The 13,430-nt window shown below is 38.8% G+C and overlaps 1 protein-coding gene across 2 annotated transcripts in view; it reads left to right on the forward strand.

The window, feature by feature from the left end:
* Positions 1 to 13,430, forward strand: part of RASA2 (RAS p21 protein activator 2) — a 127,349-nt gene that overhangs the window by 9,733 nt on the left and 104,186 nt on the right. The window lies entirely within an intron of this gene.

A 13,430-nucleotide genomic window follows, 5' to 3' on the forward strand; every position in this document is an offset into this window, starting at 1 on the left:
TTTAATTTTCTATAGAGTATGTATGTATTAGCTGTGTTATGAAATATGACTTTATATAAAAGGATTTGATACAATTTTAGTCCAAGCTCTCTTGCTCTACTGTTGAAGACTATTGTATCTACAAAAGTAAGGGTAGCCAAATGTTAGGCTTGGTAACATTTTATTTATTTTTATTTATTTTTTTTTTTTAAAGATTTTTTTTTTTAATTTATTTATTAGAGAGAGAGAGAGTGAGAGAGAGAGCGCAAGGGGGGTAGGGTTAGAGGGAGAAGCAGACTCCCCGCCGAGCAGGGAGCCTGATGTGGGACTCGATCCCGGGACTCCGGGATCATGACCTGAGCCGAAGGCAGTCGCTTAATCAACTGAGCCACCCAGGCGCCCCATGGCTTGGTAACATTTTAAATGACCCTGAAAGTAAAGTCAACTTTTCTGTCAAGTTTTTTGGTAACCTTTTATTTTTATAGAATTTCAACAAAAATTTGTAGGAGCAATATAGTGAAATCCCATATACTTTGCCTGTTTTTACCAGTTGTGTTAAAAAAGTTGACTTTTTAAAAAATTCAGTGTTTTGTTTCAGAAGAATGAGGTAAAAAGAATAATTTTGGGGGCACCTGGGTGGCTCAGTCGTTAAGCGTCTGCCTTCGGCTCGGGTCATGATCCCAGGGTCCTGGGATCGAGCCCCGCATCGGGCTCCCTGCTCCGCGGGAAGCCTGCTTCTCCCTCTCCCATTCCCCCTGCTTGTATTCCCTCTCTCGCTGTGTCTCTCTCTGTCAAATAAATTAAAAAAAAATTAAAAAAAAAAAGAATAATTTTGATTCTTTAAAATCTTACATTTGTGTGAGTGGTGCAGAGAACCTCTTAGTTTTGAATTTGAACAATTTTATATAAAATTTTCTTATTGATAGGGGAACATGAACTAAATTTTTTGAATATATTCTTTTCCAGGTACTATGTTAGTATATTTTGCAAATTATTTCACTTAATCCAAATTCCTGAAAAAGATTGTATGCGAACAAAAAGGTTTTTTGCTCAGGGTTTAAAAAGGCAGAGCCAGGTTTTATAAGGTCTGTAGGTTACCTAAGTCGTTGTCTGTTTGTCTACCAATTTGCCTGTCAGATGGTATATTTGAAAGAACTGATGAGTATATTTCTGTTGTCAAGAAGTTGATAATTATCCCTAAATTGGTTATGGTCGAATGTAATGGATATTCAGTAACATTAGAATGTTGGGATGCTATAAAAATTTATCTTTAATACTATTTAGGGGATTTACAAAAAATGTTACTCTTCTGTTTGCCTGACTATGCTCATGTGCTTTTGTTTGTGCTTGTAAATGGTTCTCCTAGAACACATAACACGCATATACTTGTACATGCACATTTGTAGGTACGACTTATTTATATCTGGGTGCTACTTTTTTTTTTTTTTTTTTTAAGGGCTAGATCATAATGAGTCCCATTTTGCATTTGGGCCCCCAGGATGCTATTATCAGAAATAGCTACCATGTCCCATATGTGTCCTATCCATGTAGCCCTCAGTTTTGCCACCATCTCGCTTTTCATTTGCTTGCCATACTGGGTTCTGCTGGTCAGCTTAGGAGACTTGCTAAGCTTCATGTAGCTGTAGGAACCTTTGGCCTATCCTAGGAGAGATTCCTACCATATGTGCTTCAAAGTTTGGTTTGCTACTTGAGAAAGGGGCTGTAGGGAGCTTAGGAATCAGCACACATTCAAAAGTGAAACCTGAAGTGGGCAAGACAAACCACAGGAAGATCCTGCCCGCAACTTGGTGACGTATCTGTATAAGCCATGTACGCTTCCTGGCCATACCTTGCGAAACTTGCCTTTTTATGTACAGTAGTTTCCTAACTTCTTGTTCTGGACTAAACTTCAGTGAGAGGTGATTAATATGATAGCAATATAGATAACTGTATGATTTATGATAATTATCATGCATATGACTTGTGTAAAGCAAGAGGCTCCTAATTATATTCTGTAGACTTTTCTACTGAGGAGTTGCGTCTTACCTACTAGGACATTTTTGAGGAGCTGCCCTGGAGTTTATGCTTTAACCTTGATTTTATGCTTTCTCAAGAATTGTACTTACAGGGGCGCCTGGGTGGCTCAGTCGGTTGAGCGTCCAATTCTTGATTTCGGCTCAGGTCATGATCTCAGGGTCATGGGATCCAGCCCTGCATTGGGCTCCATGCTCAACAGGGAGTCGTCTTGGGATTCTCTCCCTCTTCCCTTCCACCCCACCTCTCTCTCTGTCTCTAAAATAAATAAAATAAATCTTAAAAAAAAATTGTACTTACATATTGTTGATGTTTTATAGCCCCACAAAATAAGTTCTTTGCTCACTTCATCTAGGGTAACCCTCTCAACTCTGCTGGATTCCTGGAGCCCTTTGCCCACTGAAGTGCTTGTTTAGTGGTATTACCTTGCTTTTAGGCATATTGATGATTACACAGTGCTTTATTTTTACGATGAATTGGAGTTCAGTGCTAATGAAACTATTATTCCTGATTTCTTTAACCTTCCAGGTTCCATGTTAATATTATAGTGCCTGTTGTTAAGCAGAACCAGATTTCTGTTAGGGATTATGCGGTGTGTTGATTTTTTATGATTTATCAGTTGAATGAGATTATAGAATCTCAGGTTATATATTTTAAAGATAATTTATCATTTACTAGGAGTGCGAAAAATTGCTGACAATCTAGTTATCTGATCATGTTAATTTATGTATTGAAAAGCCCTACCCTACTGAGTAGGAGATATTCCAGCAGTCAGTCACCATTGCCTATTGGTATCATTCATTTCTCATCCTGTGCCTGAATAATATCACAAATGTCTAACTTTCCAGTGGTGCTTTCAAGGTGGCAGCTGAGGAGGGAAATAGCAACTTCATAACCTTTTTCTTCTCAGCAGTTTTTAGGCACCTCCCCCACTTTCGTTACCATACACCTAGGGCAATCTAACATACTTTGAAGAGGGTGAATAGGAGACTCCTGGGAAGGTCAGGTGTGATTATGGCAGTTCTTCTCATGTAAGATTTCTTTATCCTGTACAAAGTATTAGATATATAGAAATCAAATGAATTCTAAATTGTAATGTAGCATGTTGAAAGCATAGTTTTCTGCAACTTTTCTGGTAATCACCTAACCTCTCTGAGCCTCAGTTTCCTCTTCTATAAGTTGGGAATGATGATCTTTCTCATCTTTCAAAGGGGTTGTGAAAAGATTGGATGACTTAGTGTACTGCCTGGCACATGGTACTGTTAAGTATGGGCTGTAACATAAGCAGTAAAGTATATTTTCATAGTTTTGTTGATGAACAATTTATTTATGTGCACCTTTTATTGGAGAAATAAAAATTGAACTTTATAAGAAAATTTGAAAGACCTTACGACATGTTAACATATAGGATTGTGTTATTACGCATAATTAAATAGCATAACACATTTTAATTTTGTACTAAACTTGTCAACAGTGAGGCTGTATATATTTTTAAGTGTATATTTGATTCATTCTTCTTCACTGTGTTTTTGTTGTGAATATAAATGATAGTTTGCATATTTTTTTCATTTCCCCATCTCAAGTTCTAATCCTCTGTTCAGCTTGCTGTTCCCATCATTAGAACATCATATCCTGAGTCACTCAGGCCAAATTCTGTCTCTGTTGTATTTCTTCCAGTTTTCTTTTCCTCCCATTGCTCTCTCAGTACCTTAGTTTAGGCCCTATAACTGTCAGAGTAGTTTTCCTGAAGCATAGATCCAACCACACAGAAACTTTTAGTGACCCTCGTTGCCTACTGAAGAAAGTTAAAACTTTTTAGCTTGGCATTTCAGATTCGTTTGATTCCACCCTTTCTTTACAGTCTTACCTCTTCTTATTCCCCTTTCATCTCCCTTTATGCTTTAGCCAGTTTGTACTATTCACTGCATCCTTGGAGGTGCTCCTCTTATTCCCACCTTCAGAACTTGTTTGCATTGTGCCTTACTTCTGGAATGTTATCCCTCTACCCCCAGTTTCTGTATTTTGGAAAAAAAAATCACTCGGAGGAAGTTATTATGAAGATCGTGAAGTAATGTATATGAAGGCCCTTAAAAAACATCTGCCATATATAACGTATATATTAATTTATTCAGTAAATGGTAACTATCATCATGATTCAGCTTTCCTCTCACCCCAAATAATCTTTATTTTAGGATCATCTCCTTCAGGACCCTGGTTTGTAATTTTTCTTAGGGGTTAATCCCACTGGGATCTGTGTTGGTTCTTAACTTTTTATCCTTTGAAATATACTTGAGCTTCAGGGTACCTTAGGATAATTTCAGAAAGGAATAGCTGTCTATTCCTCTCAGTACTGCCGTATTCAGAAAGACATTAAAAGTGAAAAGGAAAGACTAGGCTTTGGAATTTGATTTCTGTCAAATCACCTTACTAGCCATGTAACTGAATTGTTTTTGTTTTTGTTGTTTTAATTTATAAAAGGAAACAGTAATGCTTCTCAAGGTCATTGTACACATTAATTAAGATATTTGAGAAAATATTTAGCACTGTCTTGACTACTTGATAAATATTTGTCTTCTTTTCTCACTCATCCGAGTATTGTCCTCCTCTGGGACACACACAAACACACATACAAACCTACAAGTATAAATGCATGCACACACCACCCCCCAGCATACATATAAGCACATATGTGCAAATTTACATACATGTCTAGAAGCATATACACCAGAATCTCTACCCCCTAGCCTGTTATTTGGAATTCTAGTCCTATGTAAAATTTGTATGGTAGGATCTGCATACTATCTGGTGACCTTTGCATAGCACCATTGATCTTGTACACACAGAGTTGGCCATCTTTTTATTTTTGTTAATCCAAGTTATCTTATCAGTTTTGATTCCCAGTGGTGTTTATCTTCTTGGTTTAAATTGTTTACTTTTTGCCAATGACTGAAAGCACTGTTTTCACTAAAATATTTACTTGTCTCCCTTTTCCTTCAGGTATTTGTGCAGAAGTTACCTTCTCAGTGGAACCTTCTGGCCCGCATCTCCCCCCTCCCGCATTTATGTGATGATTCATTCCTGCCTAACACTTGACTGCTGATACATCATCTTATTTATTCTCTGTCCATTTGTGTTCGCTCAATGAGAACACAGTTTTGTCTATTTTTCTCACAGTTCTATCTCTAGCATCTTAGTGTAGGTACTCAGTAAATATTTGAATGTGTGAATTTTGGGATTGGTTTGTTTTCGCTATGATATCTCTGTGTTAACACTGTAAAGATTCTTATATTTAGTCCTTTTGATAACTGTATGTAGGAGACTTTTTTAACCTTTGGTGCAGTTGACATAGATCAACTTATATCAACTGGAAAAAAGATACATGCAATTTTATAATTTGTGATGTGATATTAGAACTTCCTTCTTGTCCATGCTAAAATTCTACACACATACACACACTCATACTTAACTCAGTAGATATTTCATTATCTATTATAAGCTGAGCATGGTGCTAAGAATTGGTGCCTTCCCTTAAGAAGTTTGTAATTCATTGGAGAAATGTATAGCAGTCTCCTTTGCTGGTTCCTTCTCATCTCTACTAACTCAAAATGGCTGGAGAGCTTTAAGACTGTCTTTAAATCTCTTTTCTTTCTTATCCATATTTACTCTCCCTTTGATTTTATATAGTCTTGTGGTTCTATAAATATTATGTACTTGCTGATGATTCTCAAATTTTACTCCAGCCAATACTTCTTTGTCCTCTTGACATCTGCACTTGGATGTGTAATTGGCATCTCAGACTTAAGATGCCTAATACAAACTCTTGATCTCCCTCTCCCAGCAAGAGGCTCCTCCTTCTGGAAATGGCATCTCTGTTTATCCAGCTGCTTAGGCTGAACTCTAAGAACTCTTCCTTAACTCCTTTTTCTATCGTACCCACATCCAGAATATCAAAAATCCTGTTGGCTCCATCTTCAAAAATATGCCCAGTTGACCACTTCTCTCCATGCCAGGATTTTTCCCCTGGTCTAAGTTCTCTCTAATCAAGATCACTACAGTTGAGAGACTGTGGACTCTGAGAAATAAACTGAGGGTTTTAGAGGGGAGGGGGGGATGGAGGGATGGGTTAGCTCGGTGAGGGGTTAGCCCGGTGATGGGTATTAAGGAGGGCACGTATTGAATGGAGCACTGGGTGTTATACTCAAACAATGAATCATGGAACACTACATCAAAAACTAATGATGTATGGTGACTAACATAACATAATAAAAAAAGAAAAGATCACTACAGTAGTCTTCTATCTACTTTCCTGCTTCCACCCTTTCCCTTCTCCAGTGATTCTTCTAAAATGAAAGTTAGATCATGACATTCTTCTGCTTAAAATCTCTCAACAGAAAAACCCAAGACTTTCCTATTTAACCTGCTTCCTTCCTCACCCCTACCTCATCTCTTACTGTTTCCTACCTCTTCCCACTTTGCTTATTGTTTTACAGCCATACTGACCTCCTTGCTATCCCTTCAGTGTGCCAAACTGTCCTTTCTAGTGCCTTTGCATGTTTTATTCTTTTTGCCTGTTCCTCTCTTTCCCCAGATACCTATCTGCATGGCTCATTCCCTCATTGACATCTTTCAGGTGTCTGCTCGAATATCTTAATAGAAAGGCCTTCCTTGATTCCCTGTATAAAATAACATTGCTCTCCTCCTTCTCTTTACGCTTTGGGTCTGGCACCCCCTAACTCTCTTACCCTACTTTGTTTTCTTCCAAGGCAATAAATATTACATACTTACTGAAGAGTTTATGATGTTTGTCTCCCCTGTCTAGATGGTACCAGGGTTCCATGTGGGCAGAGACCTACTTTTATTCATTGTTATATCCCCTGCATTTAAAAAAGTGCCTGGCATGTTGTAGGCACTTAATTTTATTTGTGAATGAAATGCTACAAGTGCAATACAATATGATCATTGTAGTCAAAGTACATGTAAGATGCAGTAGGAAACAGAGGAAGGAGTGACATGACTACCTAGGAGTTGAGGGAAGAATCTACAAACAAAGATGCCTTTAAGCAGAGCTTTTTGGAGAAAAAAACAGGTAAGAGCATTCCATACAATGAAAATAGCATTGCAGATGTACAGAGGCATGAAAGAACACAGTGTTCAAGGAACCGAAAGTATGGTACTGTTGGAGCATAACTTGTGGGGGTAAAGATTAAATAAGTAGATGAGGCCAAACATGTAGTAGACAGTACCAGACCATGAAGGGTCTTTAGATTTTTATACTGCAAGGTATGTAGTGTGGAATCATTGAAGACTTTTGAGAAAGGGGGATACATGTGTTTACATGTTAAAAAGGTAAGTGGCAACAATGTGAAGGATGGGGATCAAAGCTAAACTCAGCATTTTATTTAACATATATGTGATGTTGCAAGGTACATATGCAGAGGAGCAGTTACTTTCACGTGAATGGGCAAGAGGCTATTTCATTTTGTGGTTGGACAGAACCACTAATGTGTAGTGTGAAAGTTCAGTTCTTGGCATATTTGCAGTATATCTGTGAGGGAGAAGAAATGCCCGGTGGAGGATTAGTTTATCAGTTACAATTTCAACAAGAAACGGCGTTGTTACAGTATAAAAGATATTGTGCTTGAAGGCCAGCCTCCTTTCTTCGTAGAGGAACAATTGTTTCGTCAATAATATACTTCCTGATCTTGATTGATTGTTAAAGGAAATAGTGACAGTTATAAATATAACCAAATCCGTACTATTTGCTGTAGGGCCAATACAGCTACCTTTGTAGGACAAATACCTGCCTTTGCATATTGCAGGACCCTGGCATGCACAGAACTCTTAAAATGAGGGATAAGCTAGAAATATTTCCTTTTTTCATTCAGATGCAAGTAAACCCATTTCCATTATTTCAGTTGCCTTGCTCAAGTATCATATCTTAGCAGTATATTGACCGTCTTGAATACTTGAATCTTACTACTTTAGGGTCAAGATCCGATGTGTAAATTTAAGGATGAGCTGGAGGTATCCAAAATGGGTTACATGGTGTCTATATTGAGAATTTGGCACTCCCAAATTCACGAACGTGTTATTGAGCATATTTTACGTGTATTATTGAGCATATTTTAAAAAACACATCCAAATACTGCAGTAGGAAATGATGAAATGTTTTCAGAGGCAGATACAACAATATAGAGAATTAAGATCCATTTGTCTTCCATTTCCCAAGTCGAAGCATTCGCTTTTTGAGTGTGCTGTGCTATTCAACTCATTATCTAATGGAACAATAAAGGTAGTTTTCGGTGAGGTATTGCTTTATAACTTCTGAGTCCATGTTTGATCCAGATAGCCACATGTAGCTGAAAGATTTACCAAACTGATGACCAGTAATGTGAAATGGGATTTTCTAATTTGTTAGAAATAAAGGGTAAGAAAACAAACGAGTCAGGATTAGGTTACAGAATCAACTCTAGCTAGTTTAAGCAGAAAGAGATTTAGTGAAAGATTTTTAGGGGCGCCTGGGTGGATCAGTTGGTTAAGCGTCCGAATCTTGATCTCAGCTCAGATCTTGATCTCAGGTTTGTGAGTTCAAGCTCCATGTTGGGCAGCACACTGGGTGTGGAGCCTACTTTTTAAAAAGTTTTTTTTTTTTTTTAAGTGGTTTATAGAATTGTTAGAAATTCTGACTGAAGAAGCAGACTCTAGTGTGAACTTTCATGAATGAAATTCTAAAGCCACATTGCAGCTGAGCTACCAAGGGAGTTACTTCCTCTTTTAGGATCAGAAAGGTACCTGCAGGAATTGGGAAGCTGTCAGTTTTAGCTGCTTGTCTGAGAACCTTGCCCCCTCTGTTGTGATCAGGAGCCTGCACTGTTAGGAACCAGCCATTAGCAAGCAGCCATCTTCATCAGTAAGCTGTTGTCACTGCTTCTGGCTCTAGAGCCAAGTCACACCTGCCACAGCCTGTATGACAGAATGGATGCCTTATGCCCTTCTTGATACCCAGGAAACCTGTGACTGGACAGAAGGACTTCAGAAAACACGGCTGCACAAAACCTGTATATCTCCGTGACAGCGTTTAATAGTTGCAGCAGCCTCAGTACAACCTCCCTTCTCTTCTGCTCTCCAAATTTCTAGCGAATGCATCTGATTGGTGGAATTTAAATCATATCCGCAGCCCTAACTGCAAGAAAGACCTGGGAATGTAGTTTTTAGCTTTCTAGTGTCTGCAGTACAGGAGGTCATATACCAAGGGATGTTGAAATGGATGACGACCACTCATCGACCATATCTACCACAGATACAGATCCTGATTCTCCTCAAGGCTAGCCATTATCAAATGGTCTATATAGATAAATTGAGAAAGATTACAAGTAATACTATCAAATAATATTGAGAAACTTTTAAGTATTTGTTTTCAGTATATTTTATTGTTTATAACGACATATTAAAAAAATATCGAAAATTTGTGCTCTACCTATGTGATGAATGTAGTGGTCTGTGGATGCCAGAAGTTTTCTTTACATTTAAAGTGTTGATAGGGGATGAAAAGTCGGAAAGATGGAATAACAAAACTGTTAGAATAGGTTATCTAAACTGAGGAAAGGTTGGTGTTATCAAATACTGAAGCATGGTCACGGGGCGCCTGGGTGGCTCAGTTGGTTAAGCGACTGCCTTCAGCTCAGGTCATGATCCTGGAGTCCCAGGATCGAGTCCCGCATCGGGCTCCCTGCTCAGCGGGGAGTCTGCTTCTCCCTCTGACCCTCGTCCCTCTCATGCTCTCTGTCTCTCATTCTCTCTCTCTCAAATAAATAAATAAAAAATCTTAAAAAAAAAAAAATACTGAAGCATGGTCAGATAAGGTGGGAACTGACAGCAGTCTTTGATTTGGTGGTACTTAATATTGTTAGCATTTTAGGGGCACCTGGATGACTCAGTCAGTTAAGCATCCAACTCTTGGTTTTGCCCCAGGTCATGACCTTGGGGTAGTGGGATCCAGCCCCACCTCAGGCTCCACGCTTAGCGCAGAGTCTGCTTGAGATTCTCTCTCCCTTTGCCCCTCTCCCTGTGTGCATGTACGCATGCTCTCTCAAATAAATAAAATACTAAAAAAAATATTAGTGTTCTTGAAGGTTCTAGTAAAGAACTAGAATCAGAGGCCCAATTGCAGGTTCAGGCTGTGAGTAGGAAGAAAAGGAGCAGAGTTTATAGAATAAGTTTTCAAGGAGCAGTAGTTGTATTTCCTTCCTTCCTTCCTTCCTTCCTTTAATTAGAGCATAGTGGAGGCCCTATACAAATACCACACACGAGACAAGTACAGCCTTTCAAAATTCCTCACTTTTGTCTCTGTGTAGCTTGATATAAAGTGTGTACTATTAAGATAATCTCTTTCTGCTTAGAGATATAATGGATGCAGCATTTTTTATTAGTTCTCTAACCGTTCATTATTTCACTTTCAATTATTTTTGTATAGAGTGGCAGTTAATTATTCTGATTTATGTTTTTTATAAAGTGCCAGTTAATTACTATAGTTTAAAGTATTGGTAGCTGACTTGATCGCATATTTGTATGATTAGTGAACTGGGCATTGATTAGATGAATTCACCTTCAGTGTAGTTTATTAAACATAGCTTAAAAAAAAACCATAGCTTAGTGACATATTCAATGAGTACAGATTATGATAACTGCTTTTATAGGAAATGTTGAGTGTGTTTCGTATATTACATAGGCCTTACGTTTTTACTTATTCTAAGTAAATATCTGATAATGGCTAGTTCATTGGATTCTGCACACAAAATAATCCCTGTTATATCCCCCTTAAAAAGGTGGGTGGTAGAATAGGTATACATTTGTACAGTGTGGTTTTCTCACACTGCACTTATGTGAATGAAATGGGAACCTGTTCAAGGGCAGTGATTTAGTGTTCCAAATTCCTTCATTAGATATTAATTCTTAATTTGCTTACATTCTAGGCACCTTATGGTGACCTAGTTGGATTTTGGGTTTAAAAAAAACACAGATTAGGGCGCCTGGGTGGCTCAGTTGGTTAAGCGACTGCCTTCGGCTCAGGTCATGATCCTGGAGTCCTGGGATCGAGTCCCGCATCGGGCTCCCTGCTCGGCGGGGAGTCTGCTTCTCCCTCTTACCCTCTTCCCTCTCGTGCTCTCTGTCTCTCATTCTCTCTCTCAAATAAATAAATAAAATCTTTAAAAAAAAAAAACCACAGATTATACGGAGAGGAGACATCAAAGAAGAAGAAAAGACTTAAAGGAGAAGAAGATTGAGAGTAATGAAAACAGAATCGGTGGACAGTGTTGTGGGATGAGAGCGAGGGAATTGGGTAGAGAGAGCTCAGGAAGATGGATGAGATTTGGATAAGAGAAGGGACATCTAGTCTTTAGGAAGAGGAGAATGGATGGATACAAATTCAAATATATATTAGTTTTTCCTGTTTGGAAACTGATATATTTGTAAAGGTCAACCCATATTAGTCAATTTTTGAGTCATTTGAAAGATTCCTGATGCTGACTTGAGTTGAACATAGTATGTTTATTCTGTTTAAGTGGTAACTTGATATTTTTTTAAATCTCCCAATGACAAACTTTGAGTATCTTGTGCCTTTCCACTGACTTTCTCATTGCAATAAAAAAATGGTTTATTGAGTTTTTCATAGGTGCTTCTTAAGTTTCTGATAGGCTTTGTTAAAATACATTGGTTTAAATGGCCTTTAGTTTTAAACTTGATAAGCAGACAGAGACTCAAGTTTATCTAGCCCAAATTGTCCTCAGGAAAGCTGTGCTTTAGTGATTTGTCTGAAGCCATTTAGCCACTTAGTAATAGAGGTAAAACAGAAACATTAGTTTCATGATTCTTAGGGCAGTGCTATTTCCCTTATGCCAACTGCCTTACTTTCCTAATTGAGTACACTGGTGTCTGATTTCAGCACACTTCTGTGTGCTTTTGGCTCACGAGCATTTCACAAGAACTTCAAAACTAGACTTACTAGCTTCTTTAATATTCATTCAAGTGTCTACTGTATGACAGTCATGGTTTTAGATTTTGGTGATTAACAAGTTCTCAGACCTTGAGAATGAGAGATGCAGAAAAGAAATACGTAAAAGTTACTAGTTTCGGATAGTTATAAATGCTATCAAGAAAACAGAGAAATAGATTATGGTAGCAGGATTATCTACTTGAGACAGAATAGTCAGGGAAGGTTTCTCTGAGGAAGCGACATTTAAGCTGAGACCTGAATGATAAGCAGAGCCAGCCATGTGAAGTTGTAGGGGTAGAGCATTCCAAATAGAGGCCTTAAGCTTGAATGAACTTGGCATGGTTGATGAATGGAAAGAGGGTGAACACTGAGGAGAGTGGGAGGAAAAGAGGCCGGAGAGAAGACAGTGGAGCAATGTAGACCATGAAAATGGGAATTTAGAAATGGGATTGGATTCTAAGTAAAATGGAATGGTTTTGGAGCAGGGGAGTCACTGCCCTGAAGAATATGTCTAGATGGGGGCGCCTGGGTGGCTCAGTTGTTAAGTGTCTGCCTTCAGCTCAGGTCATGATCCCAGGGTCCTGGGACTGAGCCCCGCATTGGGCTCCCTGCTCAGCGGGGAGTCTGCTTCTTCCTCTCCCTCTCCCCCTGCTTGTGTTCCCTCTCTCTCTGTGTCTCTCTCTGTCAAATAAATAAATACAATCTTAAAAAAAAAGAATATGTCTAGATGATCACACTGGTGTAAAGTGGGTTGTAGGGGAATACCAGTGAAGGCAAGGAGAAGTGGTTGGATTTGGGATATATTTTAGAGGTTTGCTGGAATTACCGATGGACTGGATGTGGGGGAGGTTTTGGGAGGAAGATGGTGGTAGACTGGGGGAAGAGCATTGTTTTAGGGGAGGAAATCAGATGGTTTGTCTGGGACTTGATAAATTTGAGATGCCTACTGGATATCCAAGGAGGCAGTTGGATATTCACATCTAGTGTTGAGGAGGAGAGATCAGGCCTGGAAATGGAGACCTAAGAGACATCAGCATTAACACCATACTGAAGGAGTTTGCACAGGGAAAGAAGAGAAGATGGTCCAGAACTAAGCCCTGAAGCATTGCAATATTTAGAGGTGAGGAGGGAAAGAGGTAGGCAGAGGGCCAGGGATATAGGAGGAAAGCCAGGAATATTGTATTTTGGGAGCCAAGAAAAGGGCATTTTAAAGGAGGGATGTTAGTGTTCACTTTTACTTAATAGTGCCGCCAGATCAGGTATGATGAGGACAGAGAAATGGCCATTGGATTTGGCAATATTGAAAGCATTGGTATCCCTCACTAGAACAATTGCCATGTCATCATAGAGTTAGAAGCTGACTGGGGAGAGGGTTGAAGAATGGATGGAAGGTGAGAAATTAAAGACAATGTGACTAGAAATC

The sequence above is a fragment of the Mirounga leonina genome, unplaced genomic scaffold, assembly GCF_011800145.1.
Source record: "Mirounga leonina isolate KUSES-001 unplaced genomic scaffold, KU_Mleo_1.0 Mir_115, whole genome shotgun sequence".
Taxonomy (NCBI): domain Eukaryota; kingdom Metazoa; phylum Chordata; class Mammalia; order Carnivora; family Phocidae; genus Mirounga; species Mirounga leonina.